This window comes from Amphiura filiformis, chromosome 18 (assembly GCF_039555335.1).
Source record: "Amphiura filiformis chromosome 18, Afil_fr2py, whole genome shotgun sequence".
In the NCBI taxonomy this organism is placed as follows: domain Eukaryota; kingdom Metazoa; phylum Echinodermata; class Ophiuroidea; order Amphilepidida; family Amphiuridae; genus Amphiura; species Amphiura filiformis.
The window spans coordinates 54,651,848-54,667,007 of NC_092645.1; the positions used below are offsets into that span (position 1 = coordinate 54,651,848).

The following is a 15,160-nucleotide window of genomic DNA, read 5'->3' on the forward strand; positions in this document are numbered from 1 at the left end:
ATAAAAGTAGACACGGAAGAATATTTTTTCATCGCTTTACTAATAATTTCTGTTAGGTCTGACCGTGTTTAGCAACTTTTCTTTCATGACTTTTTGCCAAAGTGAAAACTTTTCGATATAAATCATAAAAACCGGGTGTCTAAGTTATTTGGACAGACAATAGAGCATGTACGCAAATCGTAATAATGTGTAGAATAGAAACTTGGTGGTATCTCATATGATAGTCGTATGATGCTTAGCCTGAGTCACTCGGCCTATCTCGAACAAAATCGCCATGCGTAGCTATTGAAAACGAGAGGATTCGCCGTACTATCACGGCAATTTTTGACACGAAGATATAGGGATGATGACGCTGTGCTGGATTATATTAAAGTACGTGATTGAAGTATACCATGTTGGAATAAATTCAATAAATTTAATTTAATCGATGCACTATTTAATCCTGCACATTATGGCACCACATTGAATCCAATGTGACCTTCAGAAGTAAAGTTACAAGCAACTGAATAGACGATGGTCCAGTTTTAAAAGTGACAAACTGGCCTATACAAGGCGCAAAAAGGTTCCAACAAGCGCAACCAAGAGACAACACAGTTTCGTCAATGAAGCTTTATTTAAAGCAGTTTTTATTTCAGTTTTTACTTCTCTGTACTTTTCATAACTTTCATTTTATTTGTCAGTTCTTTTGTTTTAGTTTTCTTTTGTTACTTTTGTTTTAAATTAAAGGCACGCTAAAATTAGCCATTCACAACTCTCAAACCAGATGTCTAGTGACTCTAGTCCATGGAGTTTTAGGGCAGTTTGTCACTTTTAAAACTGGACCTTCGTCTAATCAAATGCTTGTTACTTTGCTTCTTGAAGTCACATTCATTTGGAACTGGGTTTGGAAGATACCTTCCCCAAATTCGAACCACCATCATCCATGGTTCGATGTAGAGAGTCTTTCGTATTCAGAGGAAATATTGCAATTACACACCTTATTGCCTTTTAACAATAACCAATGACACTAGCACATATCACTTCAGGGCCATGGATTCCTGAAAAAATAATTGTTCAAAACAGCTTAAACTAGATATTTTTACTATCCCCGTCACTTTCAGCAAAGTAAGTTTAAAATTGAAATTTCACAAATTAAACTAATTTTAAATTGAATTGATGAAGTAAGGCGATTGAAACGCCCTTTAAATTAACGTGGGAGAGAGATTTTGAACTGCAAGTTCCGATTTACCATATATCTACAGGCTAGATTTATCATGCTAATTCGCATCCAAACAATCATGATATGTGTACCCACACACACGTACGTGCGCCCAATTTCCTCGAATAACTCCAAATGTTACTTGTGATCATTGGACGTTCACAGATATGGTGCCAAATTATTTGTATTATTAAAGAGAAGTAATGTAACTTATTTAAGCTGTTGCAATCAGCTCCTCAGTGCTAGTGAGAACTGGGATTAGCATTAACAGGGTTAATCCAATAGTTAGTAGAACATGATGCAGTCATGTCTACAGTAGAATTCATCTCGACCTTTGCAGGACTTAAACCCCATTAAAAGCTATTAAACCAAGATAACACTCATTGAAACAGCTCAACTGATTAAATCGGATCTTCTCTGGTTGTGCACATGTGTCTGTTTTATATGTGCGGTATTGCTATGAGGTGCTATAATACAGCTTCAGTTGGGTAACTGATTATAAAGGAAACGCAAGGAAACAATGGTATGTTGACATTTGTTCACGAAATGAGACAATGGCCTGCTTTTTGTTAACCAGCATTCTTGAAAATGAGCAACATAATGATTGTTGACTTAACACGGTTTGGAAATAATTTCTTCATATTTTTGGTGTTATCTGTCGTTTACATATCCTTCCTAAAACACAAAAGTGCGACTATTTCCAAACACCTAAATTAGCTAAAAAATTTGGACATGTTACAAAACTATATTTTCTAGAATTTCATAGAATAGTTTAAATGTAGCTTGTACCGTTTTTTTGTGGCATCCTTCAGAACGGAGCGGTCCGTTACCAATATAGCTCAATATTTTCGGTCAAATCTCCATTCAATTAACACGGGGAGTTGGCTAGCTATGAGCTAGCTATGCTTTGCCCTCACTCATATTCTACGAAAGTGCGACTATTTCTGAACTTCTAACCTAGCTGTAATTTTAGGTCATGTTAGAGAAATATATTTGCTAGAAGTTTGGAGAATAGTTTAAATATTGGCCGGTTATTTTTCACACAGTGATGTTAACTAGGCAAACGCAATATACTTCTAACATACACTATTTGTAAAGGTCGCGCGTCATTATGGTGAGAGCACTGTGTATTGTGTATAGGAAAACGGACAGTAAGTAACTGCAGTATGATACTAGTAAAAACAATTATTACATTTAAAGAGAGATTTACCATGGTCCAAAGTGAAACTTCAACTTCGAGAAGTTGGTAAGTAGTACTATAAAAAAAAAAGTAGTACTAGTATTAATCATCCACCACCTTCGTTGGAAGAAATGTTGAAATCAATATAAATGTATTATTTTTTTTCCTGATTATCATCTAGGGATCATAAGATTGCGGTTGTTTATTCAATCTTAAAAGAAAAACGAAAGTTTCCAAACTTTTATCATGCACTAGCATGCTATACGGTAGTCCTATTAAAGAGGTATTTTGTGATTTTTGCCTCCTCTTTTTAAGGTACGGTTCAATAAATATGTACGAAAACAACTTATTTCCAAAATTTCAGTTGATTCGGACACTGAATAGCTCGCTACGCACAGGCACAATGCCTAGACCTTGATCTACAAGCCTTAGCACACTTTACAGGTTGACTCTGACCACTACGGCCCCACATCATTCCATAAACCATTTAACAACAAATCAGGGACTTATAGTGCTACAAGAGCGCACACTCTAGACATTCCACAAATAACCATCGCAACCAGGATTAAAAGTGGTTTTCCAAGTAAAGTGTTGGATGCGTGCCGTTAGATCAATAGGCCTATAAAATAAACGCCGTCCCAGCAAACACAAAAACGTTTTTAAAACGTTTTAAATAAGTTATATTTTGGGTTTTGGTTTAGGTAAAAACGTTTTAATAACATTAAAATGTCGGGTTATATAAAGGTCATGAAATCGTTTTAAAACGTATGTATGAAAACACACTACAACAATATTTTAAAAATGTTTTCGAAATGTCATTGTAAACGATTTTTGCAAACATTTTTGGCCAAATATTTTGTCAACACTTAAATAACATCATGTTAAAATATTTGCACACAGCAAACACAGAAATGTTCTTAAAATGTTTTTTACAAAACGTTTTAATAACATTTAAATGTCGGGTTATATAAAGGTCGTGAAAACATTTTAAAAACGTTATTGTAAATATTTTGGGCAAACATTTGTTGCAAAATATTTTTTCAACCCCAAAATAACATTCTGTTTAGAATGATTTTTACCAAGTTTTCAAAAATGTTTTTGGAATGCTATTAAAACGTTTTTATACCCTTTATATAACCCGACATTTAAATGTTTCCTGTAAAACATTTGTGTTTGCTGTGCAGTAAATTACCAACAAATGTTATTTAATGTTATGAAAACGTTTTATACCATTAATGTACCCTTTATATAACCCGACATTTAAACGTTTTCTGACAACCTTTTATAACCGTTTGCGAATGATGTCGAAAACGTTTTGTGTTTGCTGGGGTGTCACACAAAAGTCTTTGAACATGGCAAAAGTTCGAAGTCGGCAAACTAAATTTTATAGGCCTATTGGTCTAACGGCACGCATCCAACACTTTACTTGGAAAACCACTTTTATCACCTACTATGCGTGCCGACGTAGCAACCTTGTCTTGCAACCAGGATTAGCCCCCCACGAGACAATAGCAGTAAGTTCCTTGTCCAGGGTAATTTCAAGCTATCTCAATTTTCCACAAGAGCTTACCAGGCACCGCCAGGGTTCGAACCCGCTACCTCTCGCACCATAGTCAAACACCTTAACGATTGAGCTAACTTGACTTCAGTAGATAGCAGAATGTGTATCACTGAATTGTTGTATATCACTGGATTGTTATCTTCATTTGATAGCCGATTGTGAATCACTTAATTGTTGTATACCACTTGATTGCTATCTTCAGTAGATAGCAGAATGTGTATCACTTAATTGTTGTATATCACTGGATTGTTATCTTCAGTAGATAGCCGATTGTGAATCACTTAATTGTTGTATATCACTTGATTGCTATCTTCAGTAGATAGCCGATTGTGTATCACTGAATTGTTGTATATCACTGGATTGTTATCTTCAGTAGATAGCAGATTGTGAATCACTGAATTGTTGTAAATCACTGGATTGCTATCTTCAGTAGATAGCCGATTGTAAATCACTTAATTGTTGTATATCACTTGATTGCTATCTTCTGTAGATAGCAGATTGTGTATCACTGAAATGTTGAATATCACTTGATTGCTATCTTCAGTAGATAGCAGAGACTGCAGAGTGTATATCACTGAATTGTTGTATATCGCTAGATTGCTATCTTTTGTAGATAGCAGATTGTGTATGGCGTATTATCACCCAATTGCTATCTTCATTAGATAGTAAATTGCGTAACACTGGATTGCTATCTTCAGTAGATAGCAGATTGTGTAATGTGTATACTGAATTGTTGAATATCACATGGATTGCTATCTTCAAAAAAAAAAAAAAAAAAAAAAAGAAAAAGCGCAGGGATTTATAGCTCGCTACGCACAGGCACAACGCCTAGACCTTGATCCACAAGCCTTAGCACACTTTACAGGTTGACTCTGACCACTACGGCCCCACATCATTCCATAAACCATTTAACAACAAATCAGGGACATTACTGCTACAAGAGCGCACACCCTAGACATTCCACCAATAACCTTCGCAACCAGGATTAGCTCCTCGAGTTTCGTACGGGTTACAACGAGACAATTAGCATTAAGTTCCATGTCCAGGGGAATTTCAAGCTATCTCAATTTTCCACAAGAGCATACCAGGCACCGCCAGGGTTCGAACCCGCTAACTCTCGCACCATAGTCAAACGCCTTAACGATTGAGCTAACTTGACCTCAGTAAATAGCAGAATGTGTATCACTGAATTGTTGTAAATCACTGGATTGCTATCTTCAGTAGATAGCAGATTATGTATCACTGAATTGCTGTATATCACCGGATTGCTATAGTAGATAGCAGATTGTGTATCACTGAATTGTTGTATATCACTGGATTGCTATCTTCAGTAGATAGCAGATTGTGCATCACTGAATTGTTGTATATCACTGGATTGCTATTTTCAGTAGATAGCAGAATGTGCATCACTGAATTGTTGTATATCACTGGATTGCTATCTTCAGTAGATAGCAGATTGTGCATCACTGAATTGTTGTATATCACTGGATTGCTATTTTCAGTAGATAGCAGATTGTGTATCACGGAATTGTTGTATATCACTGGATTGCTATCTTCAGTAGATAGCAAATATTTGTGTATCACTGAATTGTTGAATATCACTTGATTGCTATCTTCAGTAGATAGCAGATTGTGTATCACTGAATTGTTGAATATCACTGGATTGTTATCTTCAGTAGATAGCAGATTGTGTATCACTGAATTGTTGTATATCACTTGATTGCTATCTTCAGTAGATAGCAGATTGTGTATCACTGAATTGTTGAATATCACTGGATTGTTATCTTCAGTATATAGCAGAATGTGCATCACTGAATTGTTGTATATATTACTGGATTGCTATCTTCAGTATGTGTATCACTGAATTGTTGAATATTACAGTAGATAGCAGATTGTGTATGAACCTGAGAGCACATCAGATACCGTATATCGAATTGCATTTTGAATACGAGGAATGTCCTTCTGATATCAAATAATTTAGATTTTTTTAAATTCGCGATATAATACAAATTTTATGGCAAATGAGTAAAATGATTGATATTTTTGAAATTTAACAGTCTTCGAAATAAATTGTATAAATCTAATGATATGTACTTAAAGAGTATATAATTGGGATGAATAGCCGTCCATCATATGAAAATGATGAACTTTCGTATTGAAGATATAATTTTTTTTTCTTCAAAAAACACCAAAAAAAATGTAGGTCTTTGGGGGAAATGTATATCTTCAATATGAGCCTCTGTTAAATTGTTTCATACCATATGAAGGAAAAAAATAACACGAGGAATCCTGAAGAAGATGTATAACAATTAACATGTATAATAAGTGAAATTTTGAAAGATCAGGAATTTTAAAATTAATAAAAATTAAAAAAAAAAATTCTTCCCACACCGGGAATCGAACCCGGGCCACGGCGGTGAAAACGCCGGATCCTAACCACTAGACCATATGGGATGTAATGTGAAAGTCGAGCTAAATATATTATTTATTTGCAATTTAATTACTAAATATGCGTTATTATGTTTTTTAAATATTATTCTGCATGTAAAAAGTTTTAATAGAATGCTGATACGTAGGACCCTCGTGCCTACATTACTGTTTTCGACAGGAGAATTGTATTTTATAATAAAATTTTGACGAATATAAAAGCTATCAATTTGCTTGATGGTCAGTAAGTTTGTGAATAATTAGGCAAAATAAACATGTTTCACGTCCCCTCCGCTTCCTTTTTGAGGTTTCCTCAAATATATTTTTATTTTTTGACATTCAGTTAAAACAAAAAAAAAAATATGTCTAGGAAGTTGGAATGCTTTCTATAGCCTTGTTAAGATACAAGAAACATTTTAGGAGGGTTTTGTGATCATGGAGGGGGTGTAACTCTCAGAACAACAAATAAAAAAAAGTGCCTCCTCCTTTTCCAGGCATTATTGTATACGCTAAAACAGCTCTAAGTATGGGTATTTACACCAACTTTGCGATAAAAATAGAAAATAAAAAGCCCCCCCACCCTCCTCCTTTTTTTCGAAAACCCGGACGTGAAACGTGTTTTATTTTTTACTTGGCCTTATTGATTGTGGTCTAAAACCATGAAAACATCTATTCAATATGGAGTTAAGTTAGGCCCTATCGAGGCTGCACAACAATGGAGTACGATCGTGCATTATTGATTAGGCCATTTTTCAAGTGCAGTTGACCATGTATAGAACTCCGATCACATTTCATAGGCCTACAGTATAGGCCAAGGCCTAATATGATGAGGCTAGGTTTTTATTTCATTTTAAAAATGAAGCTACTACTGCCAAAATGTTTCCATAGCTATGCCCCTGAAATAGCCTTTTCCATCCAATCCCTCCGAAAATGATTGAGAAAATATAATTGTATCTAAGCAAAAAATGCAAAAGCCCATAGTTGGTAATTAAATTGCAAATAAATAATATGTTTAGCTTTAATCTGGAATCACATCCCATATGGTCTAGGTTAGGATCCGGCGCTCTCACCGCCGTGGCCCGGGTTCGATTCCCGGTGTGGGAAGAAAATATTTTCCTTTTTTCATTGTTATTAAATTCCTGATCTTTCAAAATTCCGCTACATACTACAGTAGTACTATCAAGTTCTTTATGTTATTTTTTTTTCTTCGTGGCAAAAGAAGGAAATTGAAAAGAGGGTCGAAGCTCTAGTGCCACCGAAAAGCCGATATCACTATCTTGGTAAGTCGACGAACTTTACATGTACCTTGAGCATCATAACTTACCAATGGGGAAAAAATAAGGAGAGCGATTGCCAGTGTAATCTACAAAATATTCAAAACGTAAAAGGGGCCAAAGTTAACAACAAAAAAAAAAAACTTGTTTCCTTAGTATTATATCGTGAATTTCAAACATTCAACAAAATTATTTGACACCTGAAGGTCCCACCAAAATACTGTGCAAACGTTGCTATCCGATTCCTTAAGTATCTTAGCTTATCTTGTCATGTCATCGTCTCATCCCTCCGAAGTCGACTTACCAGGAAAATTATTTTGACTTTTCTGTGGCACTTTTGAGAGGCTTCCATAAATGGTGAACCTCTGTTAAATTGTTTCCTATCCAATAAAGATTTTAAAAAAATAACAGAAACCGTGAAAAAGTAGATGTATAACATGAATAATAAGTGAAATTTGGCAAAATATAAAAAAAAGGAAAAGTATATCTTCCCACACCGGGAATCGAACCCGGGCCACGGCGGTGAAAACGCCGGATCCTAACCACTAGACCATATGGGACGTGCTATTTTATTTACGATAAAGATATTATTTATTTGCAATTTAATTACTAACTATGCATTGTTGCCTGCATGGTTTTTTTTTAATTAGTTTTTTAATTAGTTTTTTTTATTCTTGCATGTAAAAAGTTTTAATAGAATGGTGAAAAGTAGGCCATTTCTCAAGTGCAGTGACCCATTGAATACACTATTAAAACAAATCTAAACAAGTTGTTGAAAAGTTTAAACAACCACTGTTAACCGGGTACATCGCTCTACCTTGATAAAAATTCAACAACTTGTTTACCAATTAAACAACTTGTTTAAAAGTTCAAGAAACAGTTGTTTAAATTTTTAAACAAGTTGTTTAATTTTACTAGGTTGAGCGCGGCGATGCACCGGTAAACAGCGGTTGTTTAAAATCTTGCAAGTCGCTAAAACTTATTTTGGCCACTTTGTACGTTTTGAAACTTTTTTTGGTAGATTACACTTAGGCATACTGAATTACTTGCTATCTTCAGTAGATAGCTTTTATCTGTAATTTCTAATCTCATGTTTTATATATTTTTTCTTCTTTTCAAATTACACAAAACAATTGTTATTTCACAAATTTATTTAAAAAAAACGCCAATTTTCAAATTGAGTTGATGAAGCTAGAGGTACGGCAATTGACACACCCTTTAAATTAACGTGGGAGAGAGATTTTGCACTATACAAGTTCTGATTTATCATATCTGCAGGCTATAATTATGCTAATTCACATCACAGATATTCCAAACAATCATGATACATAGCCTCACATGTGTGTGTACCCACACACACGTGTGCCCAATTTCCTCGAATAACTCTAAATGTAACAATTCGAACCATTTCTCACTTTTTCAGGCTTTAGGATGATCCGCTAGTCAGCGCGGCGGTGAGCACATGCTTGCGCCCACTTCGTCCGGCCATGAGCCACGGCTGTCGCCCGCCGTACCGTACACGTTACGTTCGTGGGATGAACATGGTAAAGATTTTCCCACCATCTCTGACACTCTATAATACCGTTTCCTAATTTATCTAAAAGCCAATATTTTACGCGTGATCATTGGACGTTCACAGATGGTGCAAAATTAATTGTAATTAATGTAACTTATTTAAGGGCTGGGGTATGAACGTTTGGACAGTATTTATTGTGGGACATTAGAGCACATCAGACATATCGAATTGCGTTCTGAATACGAAGAATGTCATTCTGATATCAAATAATTTTGATTTTTTGAAATATGCAATTTAATACACATTTTATGGCAAATCATTAAAAATTGATATTTTTGATATTTAACAGTACTTGAAGTAAACTTTATATATCTGATGATTTATACTTAAAGTGTATGTAGGTGGGATGAAAAGCCGACGATCAATTGAAAATTTTGACCTATTGTATTGAAGATATGGATTTTTTTTCCCAAAACACCAAAACAAATTAGGTCTTTTTGGGAAAAAATCCATATCTTCAATATGAAAGGTCAAAATTTTCAATTGACCGTCGGCTTTTCCTCCTGCTACATACACTTTAAGAATATGTCATTAGATTTATATAATTTACTTCGAGGACTGTTATATATCAAAATTTGAAAAATATCAAATTTTTATAATTTGTCATAAAATTTGTATTATATTGTGATTTTCAAAAATGAAAATTATTTGATATCAGAAAGACATGCTTCGTATTCAGAATGCAATTCGATAGGTCTGAGGTGCTCTCATGTCCCACAAAAAATACTGTCGAAACACAATAAATTATCATTTTAGATCCCTTAAGCTGTTGCAATCAGCTCCTCAATGAACTCTGGGATTAGCATTAACATGATTAATCCAATAGTATAGTCAAGATTAATTTTTTACAGAAAGATTTACCATGAAACTTCAAGTTCGAGAAGTTGATAAAGTACTATGAAAAAAAACCCAGCAGTGCTAGTATTAATCATCCACCTCCTTCGTTTTTATGAAAGAAATGTTGAAATCAATATAAATGTATTATTTTTTTCCTGATTATCATCTAGGGATCATAAGATTGCGGTTGTTTATTCAATCTTGAAAGAAAAACGAAAGTTTCCAAACTATGCACTTTAGCGCATGCTTAGTCCTATTAAAGGGGTACTACACCCCTCGATAAATGTGTGTCTATTTTTGTATTTTTCTCAAAAACTAATAACACAGTGGTAACAAAAGTTATGTATATTAGAGTCAAGCGGTAGCATGACCAGCAAGTTTTAAAAAAAACGACTGATAAAGAAGAATAAACAGATGCACCGCGGACTATATTTACACGAAACAAAACGCTATTGTTCTGTGATATTTTTCGCTGGGTACAAAATATATCTAAAACCATGCTAAATCTTATTTACTGTCCAAAGTGTAATATTTTAATAACTCATTAATTCAAAAAGTTACACCAATCTTACAGTCAATCCGATTGTTTGATAATAAACAAACATTCTTGTATTATTTCACGCGGTATTTCATAGCCAAAATTAGTGTAAAATCATAGCTAATCATACTGATATCCAGAATCTTTCGTCACTGCTACAGCCATACATGGCTGTCACTGTCGCACTACTTTTTGAGATTCACTTTCAAAATATACCCTAGCATTTTCCTGGATACCCTACATACAAATTCTGGATCCCATTCGCGAAAAAATCAAGTTTTTCACAATTCTTTTATTCTTTCCGGACCACAGCATACATTCATATTAATAAATACTCCACTTTCACACCTCGTTATATCGGGACGTCCCCGTGGCGAAGTGGTTAAGGCCATGGACTTCTAATCCACTTATGAAGTTTTGCCCAAGTTCGAAACTTCCCACCACCTTTTTTAAATGTTTTATAACCAATTTATTGTCATAAATCAAGAATAACACCATTTCGAACATCCATTGCTATTGTGATATTATATTTTTTTTCATCAAACAAACATGTTTGATTTTTTATTCACATTTAGGCCTAGGCCTAGGGCATACTTTCACCATCCAGATGCTTTCACCATGCCTGACTATCATGATATCTTCGTCATTTAAAACACATTTATCAGTGGCTCTGTTCACAGCTCAGACTGAAATTATATTTGGAATAAATATTATAAATTGTCACAAATTAAAATCACAAACAGCGAAAGATCGCCAACAACTGCCGCTGAATATTGTTATCCAACTAGATTTCCCCACAGGGCTATAAAGAACCACAAACCGCGAAATTTGGATATATACTAGATTGCCCTGCAGGGCTATAAATAATCACACACCACGAAATATGGATATCCAACAAGCTTAAACAATAAATTAGCTCCCGATAGAGGGCAGGGCTTGATAAGGGAAAATCACAAACCGCGAAAGATCGCCGACAACCGCCGATTAATAGGGATATCCAACTAGATTGCCCCGCAGGGCTACAAAGAACCACAAACCGCGCAATTTGGATATCCAACCAGATTTCCCACAGGCCTATCAATTATAAAGAACCACAAACCGCGAAATATGGATATCCAACAAATTAAGACCACAAACCGCGAAAGATCAACAACAACTGCCGCTCAATATTGATATCCAACTAGATTGCCCGCAGGCTATAAAGAACCACAAACCGCGGAATTTCGATATGCAACTAGATTTCCCACAGGGCTTCAAAGAACCACAAGCCACGAAATATGGATATCCAACAAGCCAGATTATAAAGAACCACAAACCGCGAAATATGGATATCCAACAAATTAAGACCACAAACCGCGAAAGATCAACAACAACTGCAGCTCAATATTGATATCCAACTAGATTGCCCCGCAGGGCTATAAAGAACCACAAACAGCGAAATTTGGATATGCAACTAGATTGCCCCACATGGCTACAAAGAACCAGAAACCACGAAATATGGATATCCAACAAGCTTAAACTATAAATTAGCTCCCGATAGAGGGCAGGGCTTGATGAAAACCACAAACCACGAAAGATCGCCGACAACCGCCGCTTAATAGGAATATCGAACTAGGTTGACCCGCAGGGCTACAAAGAACCACAAACATTAAAACACGATTATATTGCCTACTCGGGGCATTTAGACGCTTCCGTAGTATAGGCTTTTAAGCCTATACTACGGAAAAATATAATGCGCATTTACCAGTTCCGACTTGAAGTAGGCCTAAATCGGACTTACTCTCTGTGTCTCTCTGGCATTGTCAACATTGGGTGTGTGTTGTTCATATTTACATTTTCTTTACATATTTACGTTGCCTTGAATAATTAAAATATATTAAAATGTATATTGATCATTTTGTACGCCTCTTAACATTACAGTCACGTGTGACAAGCAAGTTTTAAAATAAACGACTGATAAAGTTTGGTTTAATTATTTATTGTCATGAATCCAGAATTGCAACTTCAAACATCTATTTTTCGTTTTATTTGTTTTATGGAGCACATCCTAACCTGATGACTTTCCAAGCTTGGAGCTGCTTGGCTACATTCATAAAAAGAATAGAAATCTACCAAAAAACGTTGACAACGTAAAGAAATCAGCAAGTTTAAAAAACCCACCTCGGCTCACTTTTTGAAACTTGGTCCCATTTTAAACACCAACAGCAACTCAGTGTTTTTATTTTATTTCAACAGAACACAGCGTTTCCAACAAGATTACAAGCCTACGTGTTATTTGTTTAATTCAATCATTAGGGCCTAATCATGATTATTATAAAACACAATAGGATATTGGCTTACCATGCAAGAACAAGATAATAACCTTTCAGGTCGTTCCAGAAAGCTTACAAATTAATATCGCATCTGCACATTAAAGATACATAACACTTTGGAAATGTTTTAAATTTATATAAATATGATAAAGTTTAAATCAGTACCTTTTACAAATGGGACCAAGTTTCAAAAAGTGAGCCGAGGTGGGTTTTTAAACTTGCTGATTTCTTTACGTTGTCAACGTTTTTTGGTATTAGTTATTACAGGGGCAAGGAATCCAATTACCACACTGGAATTTCAGTAACCCAAGACAAGCGGTTTCTTATTTATGATAAGAAACAAGGTACCGCTAGGATGTACCTCATTTCCTATCATATATACTGAACCGCTTGTCTTGAGTCACTGACATTTCAGTGTAGTAGGCTAATTGGATTCCTTGCCCCAATAATATACATAACTTTTGTTACCAGTGTGTTATTATTTTTTGAGAAAAATGCAAAAATAGTCACAAATTTACCACAGGGGTGTAGTACCCCCTTAAAGAGTTATTTTGTGATTTTTGCATCCTCTTTTTAAGGTATGGTTCGAAAATAGCTTATTTCCAAAATTTCAGTTGATATGGACACTGAATTTGCGAGTTAGGGACCGTTCACAAACACTTGTAAGGGGGGGCCTGATGCAAAAAAAATTTATCGCGAAAATGTTTCGGGCCCCCCCCCCCTTTACAGACCTCGAAAATTTCTGCACCCCCTATTTTTGACATGAAAATTATGGGTCAACCCCATAGAAAAGCATATAAACTCAATTTTTCCAGGAAAATTTGTGGTCATTTTTTTTCACGGCCCCCCCCCTTAGGAGGGTCAAAAATTTCAGGGCTCCCCTTTTTGCATCAGCCCCCCCCCCCTTATAAGTTTGTGAACGGTCCCCTATACGTTGACATCAGTTGGAAACTAAAAATGGGATCGACACAACCTTTGTCAAATCTGCAAGAAATGGGCTATTCCATTTAAAATCCACACTACCCCTGTGGAAGATTTAGCTAATGCCTGCCACAGAGGGAGTAAGAGTTTTGAATAGAATAAACAATTAAGGTAGCTTCCATTTGAAATACTCACTCCAGTTGTGGAAGATATATAGGTAAAGCCATAATACAGGCGGAGTATGGGTTTCAAAATGAAATAGATACATTTCTGACCAACTAAATTTGAAAAACATACTCCCTCTGTGGAAGATATTTCCAAAATCTTCCACAGGGGTAGTGTGGATTTCAACTGGAATAGCCCGAAATACACACAATGCATGTTGTAGTCCAATGTTCTGATGCTATAAAATCTCAACTTTTTTGGAGTAAGTTTTGGGAGGATAAGCTAGCTGTGGATCATGAAGTGCCCCTTTAATCCAAAGGTCATTTAAAAATGTGTGGTCCTCTCTCTCTCTCTCCTCCTAGTTCCTCTCTCCTCATCTTCCTCTCTCTCTCTCTCTCCTCCCTCTCTTTCCCCATCTCGTCCCCCATGCGCGTATTTGGGGGGGGCCTTTGGGGCGCCAGCCCCAGGGTAAAAGCAGGGCGGCCAAAACGAAGGGGCGGCGGAAGAAGAAGGGGCCGCAGGGGCGGCAAAAGAATTAGTAAATAAAAAAGGGCGGAAAAAGTTGATAAGGTATAAAAAAAATTTGAAAAAATGGTACTATATATCAAACTGTGTTGCTTTTACGGCGCTAAAGCCTAAAATCCTTTTTTTTTTCTTTCTTTTTTTTGCTCTTCTCTTTTTCAAACCACCGAAACAAAAATTGGGTCAACCTTTTCGGGCTGTTGAGGAAGGGGAGGCAAAATTGAATTTTCTTCAGCCCCCCCCCGGGGTTGAAACGGCCACGGTACGCCACTGTAGACCCTCCTCCTCCCCTTTCTTTCTCTCTTCCCTCCCTATCTCTCCAGTCTATCTTCTTCTTTGTCTCTGTCTCCCATTCTTTCTGTCTCTCTTATTCTACGTTCAGTCTGTATGTCTGTTTAGGCCGTATAAAATTCTCGTCCAGAGGATTTTCATGAATTGATGCACGAGGGAGGGTCCCCCCTTCAATGTAAAATTAGTATGGTTAGTAGTTTGTGGTCTTTTCATCGATATTTTCCCATTTGATTATTTTTTTTCTTGAGGATATGATGAGATTTTGGTATTTTGTCTTGCTTAGGCCGTGTAAAATTAATATTTTGGTTCTCGTCCCTCCTCCTCAATTTCTGGGATTTGTCAGATTTTTTTTTTTTTT

General features: G+C 35.8%; 2 non-coding genes across 2 annotated transcripts; both read right to left on the reverse strand.

The window, feature by feature from the left end:
- Positions 1-6,321: 6,321 nt before the first annotated feature.
- Trnae-uuc (transfer RNA glutamic acid (anticodon UUC)) lies at positions 6,322-6,393 on the reverse strand. Its single transcript has one exon. It is a non-coding gene; the product is annotated as a tRNA-Glu (tRNA).
- A 1,735-nt stretch (positions 6,394-8,128) lies between these two features.
- Trnae-uuc (transfer RNA glutamic acid (anticodon UUC)) lies at positions 8,129-8,200 on the reverse strand. Its single transcript has one exon. It is a non-coding gene; the product is annotated as a tRNA-Glu (tRNA).
- Positions 8,201-15,160: the final 6,960 nt, after the last annotated feature.